The following is a 16,871-nucleotide window of genomic DNA, read 5'->3' as shown; positions in this document are numbered from 1 at the left end:
GAGCTAACAAGATATATTCCCAGGCTCAGATAGATAGCGCATTCTGAGATAATTACCTTCTGCACTTTGTTTATCAAATCACTGTTTGGTTCTCAAAACAATCTTCACTCTGTTTATCAAAACACTGTTTGGTTCTCAAAACAATCACCTAAGACATACACAAGGTATGCATGTAAAAAAAATGCTTGCTAAAACACTTATGTAATTGGTTATGTAAACGTAGAGTATAAAAGTATGTATCTTGTGATCAATAAATGAACCAGCTTATGCATCATATTGATGTTGGCCTGAGTTCCCTTCTCCAGACTCAACAGAAAATACAACACGTAAGAAAATGGTAGGTAAAGAAAGACAGAGACAAAAGAGCAGTCAAGACTGGGCCAGTAAGTCAATGAGCAGTGCCCCTGAGCAGAGTCCAACACAGGTTTTTATGTCTTGCCTCTCATCCAGAGGGCAAAAGGTGAACCCCCTTCCCCTTACTGGACCAGGAATTAGATAGAAGGTGAAGCCTAAGGGCAACAGGATACAAATTTTACATTAAGCAATGAATCAGTAGTAGTCAATTTACATCAAGAATGGGAATCTTGTGGGGGCGACTACGTGGCGTAAAGGATAAAGCACTGGCCCTGGAGTCGGGAGTACCTGGGTTCAAATCCAGTCTCAGAGACTTAATAATTACCTAGCTGTGTGGCCTTGGTCAAGCCACTTAACCCCATTGCCTTGCAAAAAAAAAACTAAAAAAAAAAAAGAATGGGAATCTCTACCCAATTTGACAAGATTTTGCAGTCTTTAAGTTTACAAATTCAGTTTCTTTTACATTCATAATTCTCTACTTCTAGTCAATTTACATCTCAAGAGCAGGAAACCTCCTCCCAATTTTCTGTTACATTCACAATTCTCTTCATTTTTCCCCTGCATCATTCCCCCCTCAAAATTATTTGGGACCCAGATTCTTCTGGACTTTTCTAGTTCATTTGTCAAGGATTTCATTGAGACAGGGTACAGAGAAGTATTGGCTGGCACAGCTAGTTGGCATCCTGCAGAAGCTGGTTTTGGAAATATACAGCTAGAGAAACAAAATCCAAGGGAAAAAAATGAGCAAGTAAAATCCAGAGGTATCAGAACAGAGAAGGCTATATAATAGAGGTTCAATAATTAGGAAAAACTAGGTCTATAAAGAGCAAGAAGTATACTTTATGATCCTAAGCCAGTATCAAAATACCTTTTATAAGAACATGGGTTCCAATATAACACAGATTTGTTAATGGATGCCACATAAGTTGTAAACAAAAATAGTATAAACAAATTCACAATAATTGACACAGGAGTTGTTGCTACATTATCATTTATCATATAATAATTAGAATAAAATGATCTTATAACTTTTTACCCTAAAACTAGGATTCTGTCAACTCATGGTGACCCAAATTTGTTAAAGTTATATACTTTTCTCTTGGTGCCTAAAGTACTTGCTGAGTTTTTCTTCAGCTACAGCATCTCTTCATAGTATTATTGCTTGAGAGAGTAGAGGATATGGCCTTATTCATCTTTCTTTCCTTAGGCCTATAGCAAAGTTGATGTTCCATAGACATTTACTGTCTGTTGAATTAAACTGAGGAAGAAAATCCTGAGTTAGCACAACAATGACATAGAAAGTTATAACTTTCAGCCTTTTTTCACTTTGGAATTACCTAGAATTGACTTCTTAGTCATAAGAATTGTCAAGCCATTCCCATGAGTAGTAAGTTATAAAAAATAATCACTAATATTTACATAAAGCTTTAAGTTTTGAAAGGAGTTTTACTTCAGGATGACTGACACTGTTCTTTATTTTCATTTATTTATACTTGTGGAAATAGCCTGAGTGTCCAAGTCACTTATTCAAGATTTATATATTTAGCTAGTTAAGTATCTGAGGGTGAACTTGAACTTAGATCTTCCTAACTCCAACACCAGTGTTCTATGTCTGAGGTCATCCAACTGCTTTGAAAAGCCTGGATCTCTGAAAGAACATGAATCCTTATTTGAAGGATTTGGGTTGAACAACATTAGAGCTATATAATTGTTGCCATATGAAATGGACCAAGCTTCTTTGCTACAATAGCCTTTACAGAAAGAGTTTGGTGGAACTTGGAATCTATTCTCACTTATTTGCATACCTCTGTGGACTATGAATCCACTTAGTTCTCTCTAAGGAATTAATTATCCAAATGAGAACCAGTCTGAAGACGAAGAATTCACTTCCTTGGCTGGCATTTCTGAGACTATTTATATTCCATATTATTCAGATGACCACCATTAATTTGGGGTTAGACACCTTTAATTTTTGTTGATTAATTAGTCTTTGGATTGTTCATTGGTGTTCAGCTGACACTGGAAAGGGAGGGGACAAGGACTATGCTGACATCTAAATCATGGATGCTTAGTTCTGGGAGGAGGGTACCTGGAGGAAGACTGTAGGTCATAGACTTCTGTCTTTTCTGGTTGTTGGAGAAAGTCAACTCCAGATAACAACTCTCTTGCTAATTCCATTAGACTATTTGTAGTGTTATACTCACTGAATTCTTTTTACTCCTAGTTCTAATAAATGACAACAAAGAACACAATATAAGGCAAAAGCAGTAAAAGGAGGAGAATATTACTTTTCTTTCAGTAAGATTTTGGGGTCCCACTGACAAAAATTCTACTAATCAAATCCATTTTCTCCTGACTTGATTTTGACAATTTGGTACCTAAACAACAGTTTAGGTAGCACAGTGGATAGTGTGCCAGGCCTAGAGTCAGAAAGACCAGAGTGCCAATATTTTTTCAAAGCCTCAGGTTCTTACTGTATGACTGTCGACTGGGTTTCCCCAACTTTCCAAATGAGCCTTGAAGGAAATGGCAAACCATTTCAGTATCTATGCCAAGAAAACACCATAAGGGGCCATGAAGAGTCAGACACAACTGACAAATGACCAAATCAATTTTGAAACCATATCAATTTTATTCAATGTTGAAGAGTCCTCTTTGTCAGCTAAAATAATTTCCTACAAATCTTTTGGTCATCATGTTCTTCAATAAGCCAAAACACTATGGAGGAAAGATTACTGGATGAGAAATTTGAGGATTGATTCAGGACCAAATCCTTGCTCTGCACTTTCTCACTATGAATGTAATGTTAATCAAGTCATTGAACCTCTCTAAGCCTCACTTTCCTCATCAGAGTAAAGAAAGTATTAAACTAAATGATTTACAAGTTCCTTTTCCATTCTAAAGGTAATGTCCCACAGGCATTCCAAGTTATAAAGGAAGGGCCAGTAATTTCTTGTAGCCATATTTTTTTTATTTTTGAGTCTAACTTGATTTTTATAATTTTACTATATGGAAATTTTATTTTTCTATTATGTCATTGTTCTTTCCAATTACTTTGTTGTTACATATAGTGATTTTTACACTCCACTTACTTCAGTAAGCATCAGATCTGATATAATTTTGCATGTTACTCTTTGTTTATCACACACATTTCTCACAGCACCAGTAATAATATTACCTTTTTTGAGAAACTACAGAATGTGGGCCATATAGGGTCTGCAAAATACTTTAGTCTGGCACTGTCCAGGAAACCACATGTAACATTTGAAATTCAATCAATCTAGGAGATTTTTTAGGATTAGGATTTTAAAGGTGATCAGTGAAGGGAGTAAAAAATTAGATCTGACCTGAATATCAGACCTCCTACAAATCTGTCTTCCAAAAAGAAAGAGGGAATTATGGAAATTCTTGGGACTGACAAGGTATTGCAGTTTATAAATGATTCCTACACATTGACCAACCCATTATATAAACATCTGTTGGAAGATGAACCAGATGTGATACAATGGGACCAGGAAAGTGAAGAAAATTTTGTTAAACTTAATGGGGCACTGAAATCTCCCCAGGTGCTGGCCTTGCCCTTGTTAGGAAAGCCTTTTCATTTGTTTGTCAATATGGATAAAAGGGTGGCTTAGATCCAGTTGTCTGGGATTGACCCACATGTGTCCAGCCTGTGTCTGCCACTGCTATTCTGGGAAAAGAAAGTAGAAAATTAACCTTTGGTGGAAGCCTAGTGGTCAGTGTCCGTTATTAGGTCAGGTCCAAACTAAACCAAAGGGCTGGACAGAGGTTGAAAGACTCAAGAATCCTTAAGTATGAGACCATCCTTCTGAAGAAGGATGACCTGATCCTGACCCATGATACTAACCAGAATCCCGACATCTTCCTGGTAGGAAAAGGGGACACAGAGTCAGGGAAGGGGGAACATTGTTGTGTGAAACTGATTGATTTGAAAACTAAGATCCATCCATAGGAACTTCAGGAGTCCCCCCATCCCAGAGGGTATGGACTTATTTATAGATGGTTCCTCCTGGTGTTAGAAGAAAGAAAGAATGGCTGTATAATTGTTAATGGGGATAAAACTGCTATTGTAGAATTTGTAAGACTTCCAAATAACTGGTCTGTTCAAACTTGTGAACTGTATGCATGGAACCAAGTTCTAAAATTATTGGAACATAAGGAAGGGAATATTTATGCAGACTCAAAGCAAGTAAGTGGCTCATGTATTTGGAAAGATCTGGGAAGAAAGGGGCAAAATGAATAGTAAAGGAAAGGAACTAGCACATAACAACTCTATTACAACAGGTATTAAATTTACACTTGCCCAAGACTATAGTTTTGTTGCATGTTAAAAGACACTAAAAAGGATATCTTTTAAAAACAGGGTGAAATTGCCTGGCAGGTGAGGGGCCAAAAAGAGCTGGAGAACTGAAGCAGGAATTGACAGAACCCATTTTAGTGTTAGTTCCCAAATTTAATCATGACCATAAATATTCATCTTTGTCTGAGAAGGAGCAAAAGAGGGCCCAAGAACTTGGGGGACAGGAAAATGAGTAAGGGAAAATGGTTCCTTCTAGATGGTAGAGAGGTCCTAAATGAGGCCACCACAAGGCAGATCTTACCTGGATCAAGGTAGTCATTTGGATGTCCAAAATCTGTGTGATGCCATATTGATCAAGTATGTGTGTTCTGACATCTGTACTCTTTCATGTCAAGGGGACTGATGATTGCATTATTTGTCAAAGGACTAATAAGTACAGCCAGAGATGTAACTCAAAAGTACGTCAGCCCCTGGGATTGAGGTCATTCCAGAGTTTGCAGATGGATTTCACCAAGGTCCCTCCAGGGGGCAGGTTAAGGTTTTGCTGGTGATCATGGATCATCTCACCTCCTGGGTTGAGGTCTTCCCCTTGGCTCAAGCTACTGCATCTACCTACCGGAACTAGGATCTTACTAGATCAAATCATTCCTCCTTATGGGCTAGTGGAGGACCAAAGATCTCATTTCACTGCTCGAGTCCTCCAGTTCTTAATAAGAGTTTTAGAAATTTATTGGGAGTTGCAAACTCCTCAGCATCCTCCTTCATTGGTAGGGTAGAAAGGATGAATCAGGAAATCAAGACAAAAGTGTTCCCTCCTAGTGCTCCTCTGCATTAGGACCAAACCTGGGAGAGATAAAGGTTTATTCCCCTATGAATTATTGTATGGTCACCCTTACCTGACTAGACTGTCCCAGACCCCCCCAGTGAGATATTCATGATACATTTCTTAGAAAATATGAACAATCTTTGGCAAGTTATTTGTTCTCTCTACAGGAAAAAAAGGGATCATTGCTCAAACTTCCCCCCTCTAGGATTCCCAGTGCATAAATTTCAGCCTGAGGGTGGAGTGCTGATCTAGACATGGAAAGAGCAGAAGCTGACGCCATCTTGGGAAGATAGATTTATTGCTCATGACCACATGGACCAAGAGAAAGGTGGGACTCACTAAACTTGGGTAAAAGGACCTGTTGACCAACAATCTACATGGACTGTAGCTTACTGGAACACTGGGAACTTGAGGACAGTCATTCAGAGAATATCCAGTAGAGCAAAGTCCTCACCAAATAGAGACTAAAGAACTGATTATATATATATATATATATATATTTTTCTTTTTCCTTGGGTATTTGGTCGTGATTGTCCAGATCACTTGCAGAATAATTGTGGGCTCCCTAAGGGATATAACCACTTCCTTGGTGAAACAATTAGAACTTGGAGCAGACAACATTGGCACAATGATTCTCTTGATGAAGTTCATCACTTTCCTTCTTATCTGCTCACTTCCACCCATTGATCCCCTACTGATAATGGGGTAAAACTGTGATGAAAGAAACAGAATAATGAATTTGTTAAGTTGGTAGAATTGATAGTCAGTAGTTTTAATGTGACAAATTGTAGGATCTATGGAGGCCTACAATAGTTTGCCATTGGCCCTGGGTCCCAGGACCTTTGAGACCCACTTGAATACTCAGTAAAAGATCTACTGTTAACAATGGTACTGGGTTATGGGCCTCACAGAAAGAATACCAATGGTCCCTAGCCAAAGCAGTTAAAGGCAAATACTGTTTGAACTAAACAGGGGACTGGGAATGGCTGGGGAATAGTGAATGTGAATGAACTTATTCAGTGGAGGACCAAATATCCCAGTTAGATTATGCTCCACCATATGCTGGCAAATGGAAATGGACCCATATCAAATATGCCAACATATGGAAGAGGTGTCATGTCATAGATGTAAAGGGAAAGCAATGCTTTCAACCAGGTATTAGGGGAGGATCATGGGAATGGGAGTTTTGTAGAATACCCCCATGTGAGTTTCTACTAGGAGGAGGAAACCCCACTTGATACTGGTGATATTGCCACCTGCCAAGGTTTGTATTCCAAAGGTACGATAAAAGACCCTTGTTTTCCACTGAGGATGGAATAATGGGGCAGTTATTGGAATGCTATTTAATCAGTTTTGGAGTCTTAAAGATTTGTCTTGCTTTTCTTATATTGATGGATGCATTTGGAAACCCAATCAGCAATTGTGGAGATGTATTGATACTAATTATACTGGGGCACTTTTAGGGATACATGACAACCAGGATTATACAAATACTTTGAAGAAGGCTCTTTTCATGGTCCCACCTGCTCTGAGGGGGCTCTATTGAATTTGTGGAATGACTGTTTATACTCATTTAACTGCAAATTGGACATTTAATTGTTATATTGGACTCATCTGACCAAAATGTTTCTTTTTACCTGGACGAGTAGGAAGCTTCTTTAAAAAAAAAAAGATTTTATTTATTTTTAATTTTACAATATTTCCCCTAATCTTGCTTCCCTCCCCCCACCCCCCACAGAAGGCAGTCTGATAGTCTTCACATTGTTTCTATGTTATGCTTTGATCTAAATTGACTGTGATGAGAGAGAAATCATATCATTAAGGAAGAAACATAAAGTATAAGAGATAGCAAAATCACATAATAAGATAACATTTTTTTAAATTAAAGATAATAGTCTTTGGTTTTTCTTCAAACTCCACAATTCTTTCTCTGCATACAGATGGCATTCTCCATCACAGATACCCCAAAATTATGCCTGATTGTTGCACTGATGAAATGAGCAAGTCCATTTAGGTTGAACATCACCCCCATGTTGCTGTTAGGATATACAATGTTCTTCTGGTTCTGTACCTCTCACTCAGCATCAGTACATGTAAATCCTTCCAGGTTTCCCTGAATTCCCATCCCTCCTGATTTCTAATAGAACAATAGTATTCCATCACATACATTTACCACAATTTTTTAAGCCATTCCCCAATTGAAAGACATTCAATTAATTTCCAATTCTTTGGCACCACAAACAGAGCTGTTAATGTAGGAAGCTTCATAAGGGTAAGACTGGATGAGAGTGTGCACAAAATTAAAAGAAGCATTGATACTTCTCTAAACACAAGAAGGAATGCTAATGGATGGGCAAACATTTGACCTCCTGAAAGGAAAATTCAAAACTATGACCCAGCTACATGGGCTCAAGATGTTAGTTGGGGCTATAGACTCTAATCTGCTTGCTCAATGGATTAAGCAGATTACAAACTATAACAGAGATAATAACCAATCAGAGAGCAAAAGTTCTTAATTGATTAGCTGATCAAGCCACTTAGACAAGGGAGGCTGTACTATCAACATAGGTTAGTCCTGGATGACTTGCTGTCAGAGGAGGGATGTGGGTGTGGTAAATTTATCAAATTGCTGCTTGAGGATTAATGATAATGGAAAAGTAGTAAAAGACATGACAAAAGGTATTAGAGGGCTGTCTCATGTCCCAATTCAAACTTGAATGAGTGCGTCAAAAAACAAATCTTAGAAACAATCAATAACTTAATCCATGATAATGACAATGATGAGACAATATGTCAAAATTTGTGGGGTACAGCCAAACACTTAGGAAAAATTTTATATCTCTAAATGATTACTTGACTAAAAGAAAGAAAGAGGAGATCAATGAACTGGGCAGGTAAGTAAAAAAGCTTAGGAAAAATAGCAAAAATTTCCAGTGAAAAATCAAATTAGAAATTCTGAAAATCAAAGAAGAAATGGACAAAAATGAAAGAAAACATTGAACAAAGGAATAAAAACAAAAGAGTTAGTTTTAGGAAAAACCAATGAAATAGATATACCTTTTGTTAATTTGATTTTTAAAAAAATAAGAAAACCAAATTACTGGTTTCAAAAATGAAAAAGATGAATTCATTACCCAAGATGGAAAATAATTTGGAGCTATTTTTCTCAACTGTATGCCAATAAATCTGACAATTTATGTAAAATGGATGAATATTCACAAAAATATAGATTGCCCAGCTTAGTAGAAAAGGAAATAAAATAGTTAAATAAAGATATTTTAGAAAAATAGAACAAACCAGCAATGAGCTCTGGGAGAAAAAAATCTTCAGGGCCAGATAGATTTACAAATGTTTAAAGAACGTTTAATTCCATTACCATATAAGCCATTTTTAAAAAACCAAACAGATGTGGAATTAGAATAGAATTTCTCAAATGAGAAAACAAAACTATGACCCTTTGCAGATGATAGGATAATATACTTAGAAAACCCAAGAGATTCAACTGAAAAGAAAAACCACTTGATATAATCGGCAACTTAGCAAATATAGGGTCCTGTTGATTAAAAGCCTGGGATGTGGGTTCATTAAGTTATAAAAGTCATAATAGTGTGTACCCCTTTAAGCAAAGTTATGATTAGGGTTTCTTAGTAAAAGGTTTCCAGCCAAAGTATCTCTCAGTGACTTTAGTTGTCTAACTAACTTTAACTAACTTTAGTTGTCTAGCTTTAGTTAATTTTGTAATTGTGTTAGATAATTCCTGTTTTTTTGTCTTGTCAGGTAGACTCCCTAGTGAATTTTTTGTAGGAATAGGAGTGCTAAAAAAGGGAAATCTGAGCTATTGCCCTTCAAGAGAATCTCTACAGCTTCAGTACTTGTTTTTTCCAAGTGTGTAATACCAAATAATAAAGTCAAATCAACAAAAAGACATTATTTGGTACTAAGAAATTTATTAGCTATATAGCCCTAAACAAGTTACATCCTTTTACCTCAGTTTAATAAGAGCAGCCTACTCCCTATGTAACTGTAGGTAGGGATCACATGATTAAACATGGTGCATGGAGGGCAGCAAGGTGGCAAAGTGGATAGAGCACCAGACCTTAGAGTCAGGAGTACCTGACTTCATATTCACCTCCAATGCTTGTGTGATTTTAGGCAAGTCACTTCACCCCACTGTCACACAAAAATTAAAAAAAAAACAGCAATACTTAGCATACAATAAATGCTTTAATAATCTTAAACTTTTTTATTATTTCTTTAAGCAGATGAATTATTTCTTTTTGAAGCAGGTAATTTCATGTTGGTTTTCAAATATGATCAATATTCAATGCCAATGATGATGAGATGAAGGATTTTTGGAACCATCTGGTCATAAATTCTTATCAATCCAGTGCAAAAGTTTTCTGTGATATTAGATTCCTTCTTAATAAATGGGATACAAATAAACCTTGCTCAAAATGGGATTGTAATTTTCAATATTACTTGTTATGTAGAATGAGTTTCAACTAAGGTCTTTTGTGTGTTAATGTCTCTTGTTAATATTGTATATTATATTTACATATACAATATGCATATTTATTTGTGTTAATATAGAGTTTTATTGCAATTAGTCAATGCTGTTTTTTTAGGGACTTAAGTGATCTATTACACATTTACTATATGGGAATCCAGACTATAATTACTGATTTCTAGTGATTTTACAATATTCTAGAAGACATGAGAAAAAAAGGGGAAATTGAATAAATTTTTAAAGACCTGGTAAATGTTGTTATTGTAATAAAGCTAATTTATTTGGGTTTTATTTTGAGGGCTTAGAAAAACTTAATCACCTACCCATTGCAAACAACTTGTGACTGACAAGGCAAGGGGGCTGGGAATGAGAGGGTGAGTTACTTCTGAATTTGTGATAGTTAGGAATTTATTTTTTTATGAACATTTAGGAAGATTTATTTCTGATACTTAAAGACAATTTACATCAGCTTAGTTTTGATAAGTTCCAGTTTTAAGGATTTGGTTTTTTTAAGATTGAGTAACAGTTTAGAGGTTTCCAACTAAGATACTATATTAGATTCTGGGTTTTTTTTATTTTATTTTTATTTAAGGCAATGGGGTTAGGTGACTTGCCCAAGGTCACCTTTTAATATCAGGATAAAATTTAAGTTGTTTTAAGGAACAAAAATAATTTGTGTAATGTTGAACTTAGGGATGAAAAAGCATCTCCTTAGCATGAAAACTAGTTAAATCAAATTAAGGTGTGATTTGGTTTCTATGATGAATCTCCTCCTGTTACCAATGTAAGATTATAGTTAATATATGTTATCTAAGAAATGTGATTCTTGAGAACTGAATTAAGCCTTAGGGGACTATAATTGATAATGTTCTAAGTCTAACTCAAGATATGATGGTTGTTCAACCTGTGATCCAGTGTCATTAACCCTCTTAGGATTTTAAATCCATGGATTCAAGTGGAGTTCTGCTGAGGAAGACTGGGAGAATGAATTGAAACTGGATTATCCTGAATCCAATGTCTCCAGTAATGACCTTTCCTTTTGAATGGAAAATATCCTACCTGACTGACTTTAAACCTGGCTGAATAAAATTGACTACTTTATAACTTTTGTCTGGAATTGACATGGAATTAACCTTATACCCCATGCTCCTGGTTTTCCTGTTATGCCAAATTTCTATAATTATTTTAGGTTCTTTGCATAAATATATTTTTGATTTACTATAGTGAGATGCATATATAAGATTTGAGTTATTTGGCCCCTCATTGCCTTACTGCTTTCTATTTTCTAAACATTTAAATAAATATTTGGCCTTAACATACATTTTTATGAGCATATATGCACATATATGTACATCTGTATGTGTATACACTTATGTGAATATATGTTGTTTTTGTAAGTGTGTATATATATACATACATACATATATATACATATATATGTATATATATGTATATATATATATATATATATATATATATATGTTCCTGTATTAGTTAAGGTCTTTTAATTTCTCACAATGGGATGGGCAAAAGATGCAAAGACCTGTGAAGCTAAGATGTAATTCAGTTATTTAATGAGATCAGTAACATAACTCTCTCAGTTCTTTCTTTAAAAATGAGTGCTAGCAGGGGGCAGCTAGGTGGTACAGTGGATAGAGCACTGGTCCTGGAGTCAGGAGGATCTGAGTTCAAATGCAGTCTCAGACACTTAATAATTGCCTAGCTGTGTGACCTTGAGCAAGCCACTTACCCCATTGCCTTATAATTTAAAAAAAAATTAGAAAAAGAAAAAAATGAATACTAGCACAACTAGTTGTCATAAAAAAAGAATGCTTGTGGTCTATACTGTAAATGACTTAAAAAGACATAGTAACTGTTAACAAAAGTTGTTAAGTAAAAAATGTTTTATTATAAAAAACTGGAGTTGGTATATATACTGTTTTGAAGCATTTATATTCCATCCCAGAACCTTCTGTTACAATTGAAGTGAACCTGGCAACTTTTTTTTTTTAGGTTTTTGCAAGGCAAATGGGGTTAAGTGGCTTGCCCAAGGCCACACAGCTAGGTCATTATTAAGTGTCTGAGACTGGATTTGAACCCAGGCACTCCTGACTCCAGGGCCGGTGCTTTATCTGCTACGCTGCCTAGCCACCCCTGAACCTGGCAACTCTTGCAGAAATTAAGTTTTGCTTGGGAATCTATCTTTGGAGAAAGCTTTCAATTTCCTCTTGCAATGCAGTATCAACCAGGCAATGTTGAAGACAGAAGCTCACAGACCTCTTTTTATTACAAAATAATCCTAGGGCAGAGCCAAGATGGTGGCTGAGGACAGGATTTCCCAGAAGCTCTCTTCCAATATATTCTAAAAATATTAAAATTTTAGAGCTGCAGAATCCACAGAAAGACCAATGAAGCAATTCTCTAGCCCAAGACAACTTGAAGATCTGTGGGGAGGCCCGTGCTCCACTGGGGTCAGAGAGGGGGCACAGCACAGCCAGGATCTCACTTCACAGGAGTGAACCAGCTCCAGCCACCTGCAGTGTGCCTGGGTCCCTGGGAGCAATGGGACTCATGGCAGTGGAAGAGTATCCAAACCTCCCAACCCAGGGATCACCAAGCACAACTTGGAAGCTCAATGGGGAAATCTCTGCCAGAGGGAGCAGGGTGCCTCAGGGCAGCTACAGCCTTCAGCACCTACCCAGAAACAGAAGTAGGTCTACAGAGTCACTCACAGCAGGGAGCCACCCCACAGCTGCTCCCAGAGTGCTCAGTCCATGGAAAGTAAGCAGGTAGAGGAAAACTCTCAAGGTCTCTTCACTATCCCTGGTTCAGGACTCTGGGGCTTTGTCAACATTCAGACCCTGGTGGCAGCCTGGGTCCCCCTTATTGCCACAATGGAACAAGGATTCGCCTCACAGCTCCAGGGCAGAGGGGAAACAGACCAGAACACAGGCAGTAAAGCAGTCAGAGCCTCTCATAAGGCCTTGAAGGAACTGAGTGTTTTGCAGGGGTGTCCCTGCTATGGGGCAGTCAAGTAGTGCAGTGAACATAACACAGGCCCTAGGGCCAGGAGGATCCATGCCCAAATTCCACCCTGTACACCTAAATCCTACCCTGTACACCTAAATCCTACCCTGTACTCCCAACAACCACCCAGTCATGTGGTCCCAGGCAGGTCACCCAATCCCACTACCTTGGAAACTTAAGTTTTTGCAGGGGTGTCCCTGCTATGGGAAAGCCAAGTGATGCAGTGGACATAACACAGGCCCTAGGGTTAGGTATGTCTGAAGCACCTCAAAATCAGGGCATAGCCTGGGGAAATGAGAAAACAGAAATAAAAAAGAACCTGACCGTAGATAATTACTTTGGTCACACGGAGGATCAAAATACACACTCAGAAGATCACAAGGTCCAAGTTATTGCACCAAAACCTCCAAGAAAATTAAGAACTGGGCTTAGGCTAAGGAAGATCTCAAAAAAGATTTTGAAAATCAAGTAAGGGGGTGGGGTAAAAGGAAAAATTGAGAAGAGAAAGGAAAGCAATGCAGGAAAAACATGAAAACCAAGTCAGCAGTTTGGTCAGGGGGGATACGACATTGAAGAAAAGATCATGTTAAAGACCAGTTTAGGTCAAGTGGAAAAAGCAGTCTAAAAAGTTAATGAGGAGAAGAATGCCTTAAAAAACAGAACTAGCCAGATGAAAAAGGAGATAAGAAAGCTCTCTGAAGAAAACAACTCCTTCAAAAGTAGACTGTAGCTAAGGCAAGCTGATGACTTTTTGAGGAATCAAGAAACAATAAAGCAATACTAAAAGATTTTTGATAGATAATGCTTTTTTTAAGGAAAACTATAACTGTGCTCTCTTGACTTCTGTTTTTGCTTTTGTTTTGTTTTTCTTTTTTGCTTTGGAATGGGGGTAAAGTAACTTGCCCAAGGTCACAGAGTTAAATAAGCATTAAGTGTCTGAGGTCAAATTTAAACTCAGGTCCTATTGACTCAAGGCTGGTGCTTATGATTTCAGTTAAGTTTTATTATTCATATGGTCAATTAGACTAATATTTTTCCTGATATCAGTTCTACCTAGTTGTAGTCTATTATCCTGGTGATCAATTCTGCTGTAATGTCCTTAGAAATATTTTATTTGAAATTGTGCCATCAATACTCATTTAGGAAATTGATTTATAATTTTCTTTCTCTGTTTTGAGTATTAGTACCACATTTGTCATAAAAAAGAGTTTGGTAAGACTCCTACTACTACTGTCTTTTTTTTTTCAATTTAACAATTTATATGGTATTAGATTTATTGTTCTTTGAAAGTTTGGTAGAAGTTACTTTTAAATCCATCTCGACCTGGAGATTTGGGGGTGGGGAGGATGGTGTTCATTGATTGTAGGGTTAAGCATTTTATTTCCTCTTAAGTATTTTAATTCCTTCTTTTTTTTCCTTTTTTTTTCTTTTTAGGTTTTTGCAAGGCAAATGGGGTTAAGTGGCTTGCCCAAGGCCACACAGCTAGGTAATTATTAAATGTCTGAGACTGGATTTGAACCCAGGTACTCCTGACTCCAAGGCTGGTGCTTTATCCACTATGCTACCTAGCCGCCCCAATTCCTTTATTTCATCTTGGCAATTTATATTTTTGTAAATATGCATCCATTTGACTTAGATTGTCATATTATTGGCATACATTTAGACCAAATATTAGCTTATATGTTTTGTTGAATCAGATAGTAGCAGAATGCAAAACTAGAAGAAAACATGAAATATCTCATTGGAAAAGCAACTGACAAGGAAAACAGATTCAGAGGAGACAATTTAAAAATTATTGGGCTACCTGAAAGTCATAATCAGGAAAAGAACCTTGACTTCATTTTTAAAGAAATTATACAGGAAAATTGCCCTAATATTCTAGAAGCAGAGGATAAGATAGAAATTGAGGGAACCCACTGATCACCTCCTGAAAAAGATAAAAAAATAATAATTCCCAGAAATTTTATAGTCAAATTCTAGAACTTCCAAGTCAAAGAGAAAAATTTCAAGCAACCAGAAAAAAAAAAATTCAAATATCGTCAGGATTACTCAGAATTTAGCAATCTACAATTAGCAAACTACATTAAGGGCTCATACGGCTTAGAATATAATATTCCAGAAGACAGAAGAGCTTGGACTGCAACAGAGAATTAACTATCCAGCAAAACTGAGCATCTTTTACAGGGAAAAAGATGAACACTCAATGAAATAGGAGAATTTCAGACTTTCCTGTTGAAATGACCAGAACTGAACAGAAAGTTTCAGCTCCAAGTATAGAGCTCAGATAAAGCATAGAATGATTGATTACACAAGAAGGATAAATTATGAGGAATTTTATGATGTTGAACTTCTTGTGTTTCTGCATGGGAAGATGATACTGATAACTCATATGTACCATCATCTCATTTAATAGAGCACTTTATTGCTGAGAAGAAATAAGTTTACTATAACTGATTGCTGCACAATACTGTTACTCTGTCTAATATTGTCCTGGTTCTATTCACTTCATTCAGCATCAATCGTCCCTTTCCAGGTTTTATGAAATCTGCCTCCTCATCATTTCTTATAGAATAATACTGATTCATTGCCATAATTTACTTCAACTGGTTCTTCCATTCCCAAAAATATTTATTTCTTTGCCACTACAAAAAGAACTGCTATAAATATTTTGTATATATGGGTCCTTTTGCCTTTTTTATGATCTCTTAGGAATTCAGATCTAGAAGTGGTACTTGCTGAATCAAAGCATAGGCACTATTTTTAGAGCATGGTTATAAAATGCTCTGCATAATGGTTGGATCACTCCACAACTCCATCAACAATGACTTAGTGTCTTGACTTTTCTTACATCCCCTCCAACATTTATCATTTTCCTCTTCTGTCTTATTAGTCAATCTCATAGGTGTGATGGGGAATTTGTCTTTCTCTAGTTAATAGTGATTTAGAGCATTGTTTCTATGATGAGGGTTATAGCTCTAATTTCTTCATCTGAGAACCCTCTGCTCTTTTCCTTTGATCCCTTATCAATTGGAGAATGACTGTATTCTAATAAATTTGTTTTTTTTGGAAATGAGACCTTTTTAACAGTGTTTTATAACTATAAACATTTTCAGAGAAAAAAAAACCATCTGATCTGTCTGACTGCTTCATTGTAATTAATGAGGAGACTGACCCAAGAAATTATGTATCTATCTCATAGTCAAACAGAGAACAAAGTTCCATCACTAATTCAGGGAAAGCAGGGGACCTTCTATAATTCTTGAAAGAGGGAATAAATGACAATCTTAAAGACTTTGTAATATATCAATATGAAAAGATATACACATTTTTTCAGAGTTTGGAAAAAATGGAATGGCAGAGATATTTTATACTATTGCTTTCTTTCTCATGAGCATCTACTCAATTCTTTTTAATTGAATACAGTCTTGGTTAATTACAATAAAGACAAAGACTACAGAAAACTCACTCCCCAGTGAATTCCCCTGCAATATTGTTGTTGTTGTCATCCTCAGATAGAGAAGCAGCTTTCAGGTCATCTAGCATAATGAGTTCAAGTAAGACCTTTTTTTTTTAGGTTTTTGCAAGGCAAATAGAGTTAAGTGGCTTGCCCAAGGCCACACAGCTAGGTAATTATTAAGTGTCTCAGACCGGATTTGAACCCAGGTACTCCTGACCCCAGGGCCTGTGCTTTATCCACTATGCCACCAAGTAAGACTTTCTAAATACTGTAAAGTCCTAAGAATTGGGAGACTATTCCTTAAAACAATAGCTTTTCCAAGAATTGTTGAATTAGTAGATGACCCCCTCTTGGAAGTTCCTATTCTGATGCAATAATA

The sequence above is a fragment of the Macrotis lagotis genome, chromosome 1 (genome assembly GCF_037893015.1).
Source record: "Macrotis lagotis isolate mMagLag1 chromosome 1, bilby.v1.9.chrom.fasta, whole genome shotgun sequence".
NCBI lineage: Eukaryota > Metazoa > Chordata > Mammalia > Peramelemorphia > Peramelidae > Macrotis > Macrotis lagotis.
Note: the sequence above shows the minus strand (reverse complement) of the source record.